We start from the raw sequence: 14,009 nt of genomic DNA on the forward strand, positions 1-14,009 counted from the left end.
ATCGTGTACCCCCTTTACGGGATTCTCATCAATACGGACGTGGGTAACCCAACCGCGCCATTTATCACGGCGCTTGGGAGGCAAGCGAGTTTTACTAGGCTGGTGGGGACGCACAACCGCATCCGCCCATATAAGGGGATAAGGATCCACCTTTTTACCTACGCCTTCTTCCTCCTTTGCCTATCCATCTCCTGCGCACTCGAGCTCCAGCGCCCAAGCCCGCACTTCCCACCTCAACCTTCTCCAGCAATGTCCGGAGCGGGAGGCAAGTGGATGGTCTCCTCCGCTACGGAGGGCCAAGTCAAGAAGCTAAGGAAGGCCGGATACCTGTCTAAGGACATCGCGCACCGGCTTCCCGAAAAGGGGCAGCTTCTCCCCACCCCAAGGCCCCATGAGAGGGTAGTATTTCTTCCCCACTTCCTCCGCGGACTGGGTTTTCCACTCCACCCATTTGTCCGGGGGCTCATGTTCTACTACGGCCTGGATTTCCACGATCTGGCCCCGAACTTCATCCTCAACATCTCGGCGTTTATCGTCGTGTGCGAGGCTTTCCTCCGCGTCCGCCCTCATTTCGGCCTCTGGCTCAAGACCTTCAACGTCAAGCCCAAGGTGGTGCGCGGCAGCCAGGCGGAGTGCGGAGGCGCCATGGCGGGCAAGATGGCCAACGTCCTATGGTTCGAGGGCTCTTTTGTGGAGACCCTAAAGGGGTGGCAATCCGGGTGGTTTTACATCACCGAGCCACGCGATCCGAACTGGATCGCAGCCCCCGAGTTCCGATCCGGACCCCCCACGCGGCTTATGTCCTGGAAAGAGACGGGCCTGTCGTGGGGTGACGAAAAAGAGGTGACCGGATTGCAAACATGCATCCAGTCCCTGGTGAACAAGCCAATCCGGCTTGTTAATGTAATCCAGGTTATGCTCGTCCGCCGGATCCTCCCGTGCCAACAACGGGATTTTAATCTGTGGGAGTTCGACCCGGCGCAGCACCAAACCCTTAGCAGGCTCTTCGACACGACGTACGAAGATGCCTGGAAGGTGCTATTCAAGGGCGCCGAGGCTCCCGCATCCGCTTCCGAGGACCGCGGATACAGCTCGCAGCGTCACGCTAGCGAGGTAAGCTATCTTCACCTTTTACAGGATGTTAAGCTTTTTTCATAGTTTGACTCTATGCGGGATCTAAACTCCCTTACCTTTGACAGGCTTGGCGGGCGATATCCGGACCGATTAACTGTCCGGCTCCGCTGCCCGAAGACCCAGCCCCAGCTCTACTAGTGAAGCTGCTGGTTCCGGCGCCTTATGTGGTGCCGGAGAAGAAGGCCAAGAAGAAGAAGACCACGGGGACTCGAAAGAGTGCCCGTAACGTGGTGGTGTCGGACTCGTCATCCGACGAGTCCGAGACGCCCTCTTCCCGTGAAAACGAGGAGGAGGAAGAAGAAAACTCTCCCCCCCAGCGGAGGGAGGAGAGAAGAGGAAGGCCGCCCCAACGGGGGAGGCCGAGGGGTCTAGGAAAAGGAAGACCCCTCCGCCGGACTACTCCCCCGACGCCGAAGAGGGCGAAGAGGAGTGGCCAAACAGGGCCAAGCGTCCGGCGAAATCGTAAGTTCGGATATCAGAGTAACTCATGATGTTCCTTTGTTGCACAGCTTTCCCTAATGTCGAACGTAATTATGCAGCCCGCCCCGGGCCGAATTCAACGAATCGTCGGGCGGCTCCCTGGACTCATCGGACGTGAACTCAGTTCCGCCCGCTGTCTCCCCCCGCACTGCAGACGACGCCGAAGTGGCGTCGCGACAAGCTCCGGGGCAGGAGGAGGTGGTCCCGGAGGAGCCGCAAGGCAACCTCCCGGACTCCAGGAGTGAAGGGGATAAGGCCCCCCAGGGCTCCAAGTCCGGCTTTGTGCCGGACACCGCGCCGGAATCTTCCACAGTTCCGGACCGCGGTAGGCGAACTCCTTCCAAGAGGAGCAAGCCTTCTGAGCCGGCGGCCTCCGTCCAACCGGAGGTGCCGGACAATCTGCTGGAGGTGCTTGACGGCGCCTCCATCGACGAGGGGCACCGTACTATTATGAGTACGGTGATCCAGAAGGTTCAGTCCGCCAAGAGCGGACTGACTGAAGCTTGCGCTAGCCTTCTAACAGGCTTCGAGGTAAGTAAAAATATGTAAAAATATTACCGCATAGACAGTAGCCCCTGATGCTCTGTTTGGCGTTCGGAAAGAAAAGCCGAATAGAGGATCTATTAAATATCGCAGGAGTCTAACAAAAAAGAGTCAATATGCGTATGCAGGCTTCGCTGCTATCCACCGCCGCACTGACTGCGGAGGTGGGTGTCCTGAAGCAGGACCTCGAGCGGACCGAGCAAGAGCTCGGCCTTGCCAAGCGGCGGCTCGAGGAGAAAGAAGGTAAGAAATACCTTACAGAAAAAGTGCCTATAAAAAGGCGTGATTGCAAAAAAATAACAGGATTGTACTGCTTATTGTAGGGGCCACGACTGAGGTGGCGACCCTTAAGCAGGCGCTGTCTGAGGCCGAAAAGAAAACGGCCGCGGAGCGCACCGAGCGAGACAGACTTGGGGCTCAGGTCGGCGAGGTGCAGCAAGAGCTTCAGGCTCTCATGAAAAAACATGAGAGTTTGGAGCTTGAGTCAAAGGCGCAAGCATCCGAGCTCGCGACGGCCCTTGAGACTGCCAAGTCTGCCAAGGCCGAAGCCCAAAAGGCCCTCCAAGAGTTGGAGGAGATGAGGAAGATAGCAGCGGGTAAGGCATTCTTCATGCAAAGCAGAAATATAAAAGTAAACTACTTGTTACTTACCCGAATCCGGAGCTCTCCAGGGGCATTCGCAGATCTTCCCCGCAGCGTATCCGACTGCCGCCGCATTCTACCGAGCTGAAGAGGGCAGCTCGACGGAGAAGGTGTTCTGGTCTCAGTATTCTGAGGCCGGACACCCTGTGCCTTTGAGCGACCAGCTGAAACAGCTGGTCGAGCTCCACAAGGCGGCCGAACAGGCCATGAAGGGCTTCATAGTTCGGCTGTGGCCCGGAGAGGCCCTGCCTGGGAGCTATTTCGGGCTGGTGCGGCGGCTGGTGGAGGCCTGTCCGAGGCTCGAGGTCATCAAGCGCTCCGTCTGCATCGAAGGTGCCCGTCGGGCCCTTGCCCGTGCAAAGGTGCACTGGGGTAAGCTGGACGGTGAGAAGCTTGTGAAGGACGGGCCGCCGCCGGGGAAGGAGCATCGCAAGCCCGAGAACTACTACAAGGATGTTCTTGCAGGTGCCCGCCTTGTGGCGGATGAATGTACCAAGGATGTGATTTTTGAATGAACTCGCTCGTGTTTATCCTGTGCGCTGAAAACTTGTTCATATGCGCTAAGCAATGCTTATTGAATTTAAAATATTACTTTCTGTGCGGCCGTTTATCAAAAAATTGAGAGATGGCCAGTCGTCGGCTTCTGCCCCCATGCCACTAGTGCTGGGGTGTTCGGGATAAACCTGAGCGCTCTTTTTCCCATAGTTGGGTCCTTCGAGGGAGGCGCTCAGCACAACGAACCAGGCAATCGGACTATAATGCTTGAACACTCTCACTTAGCCATAGAACTCTATAATTTTAAATTTCGGCGAAGCCCCTAGTTCGGAAGACCGAGTTCGGGGCGCTATCCACGCCTTGGCCGGACAAAGCCAGCTCCTCGCTCGAAGCGGCATAAGTCTTTAGGGACTCGAAAAACCTCTCGAACAGCGACCGGTCTCTCGCCTCATCATGACAGTCAGTTTTAGCTTTCTCCACTGAGGTGCTTAACCCAGCTGAACCGGGGCACAATCGCAGTGGTTCTCCTAGTGCTACCTTAGCCGATAGAGCGGAACGTAAGGCACCAAAACATAGGAGCCGGGCAAACCCAACTATTGACCCAAATCATGATTCGGAGCCGATGCATATAGTGCTATAAGTTCGGGGTGCCGCACTTGTGAAAGTGTACGGACTTCTCACACCATTATGAGGGGTACTGAAGCCCCTGGCGTGTTTGCCGTACCATGGTGTACGGGTGCAATCATGTCATTTAATAAACATATATGTGAAAAGAAGATAATGCAAAAAATAGACAAGAAGCTAAGCATTGTTTATAGAGAGGCTATTTATCAAAGCCGAACGATACAAATAGTGCGGTAAGCAAAAGATATTGGACTATTCAGTATGTCCTGACCAGGGGCAGGCCGCGGAATTGTATTTAAAACAGGTATACCGCTCGTAACAGAGACCACCTGGGAGTTCCATAATGCGGCATGGCTTGTCTGCCTCCCTGGATCTTGCATCGTTTGTGCGGCAGTCGAATTGCCGAACAGGTCGTCCGAAGTATGGAGTCCTGAAAGTAAGAAAAAATTAAAAAAAGAATCCGGCAGCCCCTAGTACGTTTTAAGCCGTATTTTGGGCGTGCCGTTATTGTGCCCCTTCCCCTGTGCCCATGGTATTTCAAGGGCGTAGTTATGTACGCGAGGTACTGGTTTCGCTATGTCGCGAAAGCTGGGGTTGGGGCCGCATTGCTACGCTTGCTCAGAGTGTGCCAGGCGGTCCTGCTGTGGGTTACTCCGGGCGCGCTTGGCAGTGTCTGGCTTTTTAATGGCCGGACTGGAGAATTGCCTGAGAAGGCTACTTTGTACCTCCGCTGCGAGAGCCGCCGTATGCTCCTCCGTACGGAGGGAGCGTTCGGTGTTTCCGTTGACCGTAATTACTCCTCGAGGGCCTGGCATCTTGAGCTTGAGATATGCGTAGTGCGGCACCGCATTGAACTTTGCGAATGCGGTTCGTCCGAGCAGGGCGTGATAGCCACTGCGAAACGGGACTATATCGAAGATTAACTCTTCGCTTCGGAAATTGTCCGGGGATCCGAAGACCACGTCAAGTGTTACTGAGCCTGTACAGTTGGCTTCTACACCTGGTATAACGCCTTTAAAGGTCGTTCTTGTGGGCTTAATCCTTGAGGGATCTATGCCCATTTTCCGCACTGTATCCTGATAAAGCAGGTTCAGGCTACTGCCGCCGTCCATGAGGACTCTTGTGAGATGAAATCCGTCGATGATTGGGTCGAGAACCAATGCGGCGAAGCCGCCATGACGGATGCTAGTGGGATGGTCCCTTCGATCAAAAGTGATCGGGCAGGAGGACCATGGGTTGAACTTTGGGGCGACTGGCTCCATCGCGTATACGTCCCGTAGCGCACGCTTCCGCTCCCGCTTGGGAATGTGGGTTGCGTATATCATGTTCACCGTCCGCACTTGTGGGGGAAAGCCCTTCTGTCCATTGTTGTTCGGCGGCTTGGGCTCCTCGTCGTCGCTGTGCAGCCCCTTGTCTCTGTTTTCGGCCCTTAACTTGCCTGCCTGCTTGAACACCCAACAATCCCTGTTAGTGTGATTGGCTGGCCTTTCGGGGGTGCCATGTATCTGGCACAAGCGATCGAGTATTCGGTCCAAACTGGACGGGCCCTGAGTATTCTTTTTGAATGGCTTTTTCCGCTGACCGGATTTATAGCCTTTGAATCCGGCATTGACTGCCGTGTCTTCATTGCTGTCGCTGTTAACGCGGCGTTTTTGCTTATTCCGACGTGTCCTGCCACTTTTGTCCTTGGTATCCGAATTACCAGGGTTCTTTGATAAGTTGTTACTGCGAGCTAGCCAGCTGTCTTCTCCCGCGCAAAAGCGGGTCATGAGTGTCGTGAGGGCTGCCATGGATTTCGGCTTTTCCTGTCCCAGGTGCCGGGCAAGCCACTCGTCGCGGATGTTATGCTTGAAGGCTGCTAGGGCCTCTGCGTCCGGACAGTCGACTATCTGGTTTTTCTTTGTTAGGAACCGTGTCCAGAATTGTCTGGCCGATTCCTCTGGCTGCTGAATTATGTGGCTTAAGTCGTCGGCATCCGGCGGTCGCACGTAAGTGCCCTGGAAGTTGTCGAGGAATGCGGCTTCCAGGTCCTCCCAAGAACCGATTGAGTCTGCTGGCAAGCTGTTAAGCCAATGCCGGGCCGGTCCTTTAAGTTTGAGCGGGAGGTATTTGATGGCGTGTAGATCATCGCCGCGTGCCATGTGGATGTGAAGGAGATAATCCTCGATCCATACCGCCGGATCTGTTGTGCCATCGTATGATTCGATGTTTACGGGTTTGAAACCCTCTGGGATTTTATGATCCATTACTTCATTCGTGAAGCATAGCGGGTGTGCGGCGCCTCTGTACTGGGCTATATCACGACGCAGCTCGGAAGAGCTATGTCTGTTGTGTTCGGCCCGGCCGGATTTGTTGTATCCGGAGTGAAGATCATTGTCACATGCCGTAGGGCGCCTGCGCGATCCGTAGATCGATCTTGTTTGTCTTGCCTTATCCTCCAGTATGTCTCGCAGGTCGGGCGCATTTTCCCGTGCCTTAGTTGAGCGGCGTCGGGGCATGGCTTGGGTGGAGGGCCGAGAGGCCTCTCTGTCGCGGCCGCGAGGTGGCCGGTCTGCCATGTCATGCGCTGGTGATGTAGGTGCTTCCTCCTCTGATCGGGGTAGCGGCCTGCGCTTCGGGTAACTCTTGGAGGGGCGTTCGAGTTCATACTCTTCGGCCGCAAGGACTTCAGTCCATCTGTCAGCTAGCAAATCTTGGGCAGCTCTAAGCTGTTGCTGCTTTTTCTTGAGGCTGCTTGCCGTGGCTAAAAGCCTGCGTTTAAAACGCTCTTGTTCGGCGGGGTCTGATGGTATGACGAATTCGTCGTCATCGAGGCTTGCCTCGTCTTCGGAGGGAGGCGTATAGTTATCATCCTCGACCTCTCGGTCTGCCGCTCTCTCATGAGGGCTGGCTTCTCCATCTTCCTGTGCCGAATCTTGCTGAGGTGGGTGTTCTTCGGCGCTATCCGGGGTAGTATTATCTCCCGTGCCGGAATCACCGTTTTTGCTTTGGCGGGATTTAGAGCGGCGCCGCTGACGCCGGCGCTTTGGCTGTTTCTTGGGGGCGTCATCCCCCACTGTTCCATCGCCATCTCCATCTTTTGGAGTATCCACCATATATATGTCATATGACGAGGTGGCCTTCCAGCGCCCTACAGGTGCTGGTTCCTGTTCGTCTCCTACATCGTCGTCCATGCCGTCGATGTCTTCGGAGCTGAAGTCAAGCATGTCGGTTAGATCGTCGACAGTGGCTACAAAGTGGGTGGTGGGTGGGCTTTGAATTTCCTCATCGTCCGTATCCCACCCTCGCTGACCGTAGTCCGGCCAGGGCTCTCCTGATAAAGAGAGAGACTTAAGAGAATTCAGGATGTCGCCAAAAGGCGAATGCTGAAAGATGTCTGCGGCGGTGAACTCCATTATCGGCGCCCAATCGGATTCGATTGGCAGGGGCGCGGGGGGTTCGGAGTCCGGGGAGGAGTCCGGATCCTCGGAGTCACGGGTCGTGCAGAGTGCGGGGCTAGCGTTCGGCTCGATCGCTTTCGGGATCGCAGCCCCCGAGGTGACGTCCAACCGCTCATCCTCGATTGGCGCAATAGGCTCCGAGTTAGGGGTCGGAACCGATGCGTGTGCGGCCTCCAGGACACTGTCCGGGGGCAGAGCTAGATCATGCCCCTCGAGATAGTGCGGCGCGCTTGGCCGTGGCTCGAGCCCGTCGAAGATCAAGTCTCCGCGGATGTCAGCCGTGTAGTTTAAGCTTCCAAACCTGACTTGATGGCCAGGGGCGTAGCTTTCGATCTGCTCCAGGTGGCCGAGCGAATTGGCCCGCAGAGCGAAGCCGCCGAAGACGAAGATCTGTCCGGGGAGCAAAGTCTCACCCTGGACCGCATCGTTGTTGATGATCAAAGGAGCCATCGGGCCTAAAGGCGACGACACAGAGGAACTCTCAATGAAAGCACCAATGTCGGTGTCAAAACCAGCGGATCTCGGGTAGTGGGTCCCGAACTGTGCGTCTAGGCCGGATGGTAACAGGAGGCAGGGAACACGAAGTTTTACCCAGGTTCGGGCCCTCTTGATGGAGGTAAAACCCTACGTCCTGCTTGATTAATATTGATGATATGGGTAGTACAAGAGTAGATCTACCACGAGATCAAGGAGGCTAAACCCTAGAAGCTAGCCTATGGTATGATTGTTGTATATGGAGTTGATTGCCTACGGACTACAACCCTCCGGTTTATATAGACACCAGATAGGGTTAGGGTTACACAGAGTCGGTTACAATGGTAGGATATCTTGAATATCCGCATCGCCAAGCTTGCCTTCCACGCCAAGGAAAGTCCCATCCGGACACGGGACGAAGTCTTCAGTCTTGTATCTTCATAGTCCAGGAGTCCGGCTGAAGGTATAGTCCGGCTACCCGAACACCCCCTAATCCAGGACTCCCTCACTCCCCAACACTCAACTCTCTCTCACAGGATATGGATTTGGTGGAAAGAAGGTTTGAGTGGAAAGCAACTTGGGGAAGGCTACAGATCAAGATTCATATGGTAGGAATGGAATATCTTGGCCTCAACACATGAGTAGGTGGTTCTCTCTCAGAAAATGTGTATTGGAAGTGTAGGTATGTTCTGATGGCTCTCTCCACGAATGAAGAGTGGGTGGAGGGGTATATATAGCCTCCACACAAAAACTAACCGTTACACATAATTTACCAATCTCGGTGAGACTGAAGTGAACAACTCGGTTGGACCGATTTAGCAAACCTAGTGACCGTTAGGGTTTTCGGTGGGACTGAGATGCAACTCGGTAGGACCGATATGGTTAGAGTTAGGGCATAACGTAATCTCGGTGTGACCGATTACACAAACTCGGTGGGACCGATTTCGGTGATAAGCTAACCTGAGAGTTGGTCAAGTAAACTCGGTGGGACCGATCGCTCATTTTGGTGGGACCGAAATGTTACAAAAGAGAAACAGAGAGTTTACATTGCAATCTCGGTGGGACCGATCGCTCATCTCGATAGGACCGAAACGTTACAAAGGGAAACAGAGAGATTACAACCACATCTCGGTGTGACCGAAATCCCTATCGGTGAGACCGATTTGCCTAGGGTTTGTGGCAGTGGCTATGACATTTGAAACTCGGTGGCGCCGGATAGAAAGAATCGGTAGGGCCAAGTTTTACTTTTGGTTTAGGTCATATGTGGATGTGGGAAAGTAGTTGAGGGTTTTGGAGCATATCACTAAGCACTATGAAGCAAGCAAGCCATTAAGCAACACCTCATCCCCCCTTGATAGTATTGGCTTTTCCTATAGACTCAATGTGATCTTGGATCACTAAAATATAAAATGTAGAGTCTTGAGCTTTGAGCTTGAGCCAATCTTTTTGTCCTTAATATTTTGAGGGGTCCACATTCCTCATCCATGCATGCCATTCATTGAGATTTTCCTGAAATATTAATCTTGGAATAGCATTAGCTCAATGAGCTATATGTTGTTAGGAATTACCAAAACCACCTAGGGATAGATGCACTTTCAATCTCCCCCTTTTTGGTAATTGATGACAACATATAGATCAAAGCTTCGACAAATGATAATAAGAGTAAAAAACATTGTCGCTTTGAGAAGTATGTGAAAGGCAAGAGCTCCCCCTAAATTTGTGCATAGTTTATGATTTGCTCTGGACTGCAAATGCACAAAGAGTTAGGCTCATGGGTTACTCTTCCGTGTAACATACATCTTGGTGGAGCGCTCAAAATAATAATAATTAAATGCATGCACTCATCACCAAGCAAAGTGAATGATCATATAGGGATAAAAAGATAATGTCATCCTACAAGCATTAATGTAGCCTATGATCAAACACAAGATCATCCAAGTATCACGCAGACAGAAAGTATCTCAAACAAGCAAAGCAAATAAAGTTCAACCACCAAAGCAAGAGAGAATAAAAAGCAACGCTCTCTCTCGAAGCCTATGATCTATATACTTTTCTCCCCCTTTGGCAACAAGTTACCAAAAAGTTCCTAGAAAATGCATAGCACTAAATCGTCTCTCAGGCCTGATCTTCAGGTGGTGGTGTCTGGATAACTCCAAGAACAAAGGCTTCAGTCGAAGTAAATGGAGCTGATGGAGTAGGTGGTGGAGCTGGTGGTACAGAAGCTGTAGCTGGTGCAGATGACGTGGCTCTGGTGTCTGGAACAGGCACTGCAGTAGACCTCTAAGCTCTAGGCACTCTGGCAAATGCATCAGTGGTTGTCTTGCCCTTCCTCTCCTGCATATCATCTTGAAGTTGCTCCACAACAGACTGGATCTCAGTTACCTTCACATCCAAGTCATAGAACTTTTGCTCTACGATTATTTCCATGGTCTCCTGGTTTTGAGTCAGGGTGGCCAGTTCCTTCTCAATCCTCAGAGTGGATGCAATTAGGTAGCCAAGCTGATCTTGCTTGCTCTTCAGAACATACTGAGATGCTTCTTCAGTAGTTGGCATCCTTGCAGCCTTTTCAGCTTTTGCCTTCTCCTTCTTGGCTTGTGCGTGCACAAAAGATGCTTCATCCTCATTCATAACCATAGTGTTATCCTGAAAGTCTTGGTAGATAGGCATGCGCTCCTTGTCCAGCAGATATGTACCAGTGCCCATCTTGGAGTTGATCAGCTCCTGGATCTGTGGGGCATACCCACAACTCCTCTTCTGATCTGCAGTTGTCCTCTTGATAGTTTCAACTATTAGGCTCATGACTTTGAACTTCTGTGGGACATCAAAGATGTGAAGCAAGTTAATTGCATGGCCTCTAATCATCTTGTGATCACCTGACTTTGGCAAGAGAGTGTGCCTGAGGATCCAGTTGATGGTTGGCAGGCCTGATAGAAGGTAATGTACAGATCCAAACTTATGTGTCTCAAGAGTAGCATCTGGGATCTCCTTGTACATGTGTGCCATGGTGTTGTGATCCTTCTTCTTGTTGGCATAGACATCCAAGTCATCTTCACTCTCTTTTGGGGCATTGATCAACTTCGCCCATTCAGCAACCATGGACTGGTACCTCGTACCTTCAGACATCTAGACAATCCTTCCATCTGGGTAGAAATGTGTTGTGGATTAGAACTACATGATGAGCTCATCATTCCATTTTGTGAGCTTCTAAGCCACAAACTCATCGACTCCACAAGCCTTGAAACTGTCATGTACACCTGGATAGTGATCCTCATTCTCCTTGATGTAGTCCCAGTCGACCCATCTCATATCACACACTATGGGCTTCTTGTCAAGCAACACTGTCTCACAGAAGTCCTGCTGTTCCTTTGTATGGAACCTGTAGTCCACAGCAGTCCTCCTCCTGGTGGCATATGGATCTGACTCTCTCCATAGCCTCAGACCTGAGTCCGTCCTGATCTTCATGTTCTCAGCAACTAGATGAGCATCATTGTGATCTGGGATTTTTGGCTTCAGCTTCCTCAAGACATGTGACTCATTGTCTTCTTCTTCCATTTCAGCTTCAAGCACTGGGGCCTTGTTCTTCTCCTCAGCAGGGATGTTTCTGGTGCTCCTCTTTGGTTTTGGCTTTGGAGCTGGAGCAGCAGCCTTTGGAGCAGTCTTAGGCTTAGATGGAACAACCCCTGCCCTGATGGCATCACCCATAAGCTTCTGAGCTTTGGGTGCTGGTGCAGCATCTTCTTCCTCTTCCTCTTCAAAATCTCTCATGATTGAGGATCTTCCAAGCACTCTAGCAGTGGTCTTTTTGACCATCTCCTTCCTCTTCTTCCCTTTTGCAGCAGCCTCTTTGGGTTCAGATTCCAAATGGACTTGAGTAGATGCTCTGGCCTTAGACATTGGTATTCTATTTGCAGGCACTTTGGTTTTCATGCCAGGCTTAGTGGCAGCAGCAGTGTTATATTCCTTCTTAACCACTTTCTTCTTGGAAGTGGCCTCATCCTCAACTGCCACATAGTCTTCATCTTCAGAATTAGAGGTCTTCTTCTTTCTGGCCCTGGTGGCAGCTTTGGGTAAGTTGCTTGGGGTGCTCCTGCTACCATCATCTGAGCTGCTAGAGGGACTAGTGCCCTCACTCAGGTGAACCTGCTCCTTGACCTGCTCTGGTTGTCACTCTGATCAGACATATTGCAAACACTGACAACAGACCCTGTGAATAGATATAGATGAGATAGAGTGGATGAGCATCACAAAATGCACAGGTTTTTGCAAAAGAGTGAGTCAAAAACTTAGTTTTAGTTTTCCACAGAAAGCATTTCATATCAACCGATTTGTAAACTCGGTGATACCGAAGCAGCTGTTGGAACCTAAACTAGTGAACTCGGTCAGACCGAGTCATAGTTCGGTGGCACCGAGACTGCTAGGGTTTCACAAAGTCCTTAACTCGGTCACACCGATTTGCAATTCTCGGACAGACCGAAAATTACATGTGCAATGGCCTGAGCCGAATCGGTGGTACCGAGTTCCACAACTCGGTGGGTCCGAGATGGTTTCGGCGGAAACCTAACCCTAAATTCTCAATTCACGACTAAACTATGGAGTGTTTTGACTGGATAAGAATGATCTCAATCGTGGCAAGATACATGGCGAACACAATGTGCTAGGAATCAGATAGGGATAGCACAGTGATCGAGTTCATACCCTAGTTCGGTGATGAACTCGCTACGGCGGCAACGGCGGGGTTGGTTACCGTTGACGGCGGCGGAGACCAGCGGCAGGAGGCGGCTGGCAACGAGGAAGACAATCCGGAGACCCTGGGGGCAGAGCGGGCTAAGCGCGGGTCGAGGAGGTTCGGAAAGTTTTCCAAAATTTGACCCGTGGGTATATATAGCCCGACCCTGTCGGTGTGACCGAGTGGAACAACTCGGTGGCACCGAGATGCATAACTGCAAGCAGTTACTGCAACTCGGTGTGACCGAAAAGTTCAAATCGGCTGCATCGAGATTGAAAACCTAGATCGACTTAGTGATCTCGGTATGACCGAAATGGGTGAATCAGTCAGACCGAAACGCACAAAGAAGTTTTGGAAGTTTAAGTCTATGACGAATCGGGGACTCCGAGTGCTCCTCACACAGAGTGGTTCGAATCTGACTTGATCAAATTTTGTGATGCAGCATGAATAGAGTTTGATACGAGAAAAGCATATATAGCTAGAGAAGGTTCTTAGGCATTCTTGTCCATCCACTTTGCTAAAAGAAAATGAAACCAATCAATCAAAACAACAAGTGGGTGTCCTCGAATGAGTAAATTATGCAACCAACATGCTCACACAATAAAATGGCAAATGAAATATGTGGCAAAGCATGCACAAACAATTCTAGCATCTATCAAGCAATTGGCAATGACTAGGTCATCTATATATGAGTATATTGACTTAGGAGTCAAATGAGAACATTTGATCATAGGTCATACTCATCGTTTAAGCACAAGTGGGGTTACCACTTTTACATAAAGCGTTGTTGTGTTCACACCATTAGATTTGCTTTAACTCAATTGTTAGACTAAAGCTCCCCCTAGATGTGAGATCCCCCTAAGAGGGATGAACTAACCTTGGGTTTTGTCGATGATGACTTCATGTAGGTGTTGAAGATGTGGATGCTCTAAGTTGATGTAGATCATTTGGAGCTATCCTTTGGAGTGAGTTGCACTTTCAATACCTACATGGGTTAGTCCCACAAGGAACAAACAAGGATATCCGTAGACATAGAATGATGCACACACAAGATGATGTCTATGAAAGCTTTAGGTTACCTTGTCCCTTGTCTTACCAACAAGAGGGTTTGTGACTCCGTGAACTAGTGCAAGATGTGGAAGTTGATTGCACTTGTTCTTGCAAAAAAAGAGTGAAGTATGTTGGCGGAGTCACCCTCAAGAATTCTTCTAGTTCTTCTTCTTCGGGATCAACACCATCTTGATGGGAATCCTCAGAGTTGTAGTTGTACTTGATGAAGTGGAACTTGATGTAGTCTTGGGAACCCACTTGACCAAGGCCTTAGGAGCTTCTTCAAATGCATCAATTTCCTCTTGAAGCTTGTCCTTGCCTTTTTGCTTGTGGTATTGTGGTGGAAGATCATCTTGAGCTTGTGTCCCCTTGGATGAAGTAGGATCATACTTCTCTTGTTG

This window comes from Triticum aestivum, chromosome 3A, assembly GCF_018294505.1.
Source record: "Triticum aestivum cultivar Chinese Spring chromosome 3A, IWGSC CS RefSeq v2.1, whole genome shotgun sequence".
NCBI lineage: Eukaryota > Viridiplantae > Streptophyta > Magnoliopsida > Poales > Poaceae > Triticum > Triticum aestivum.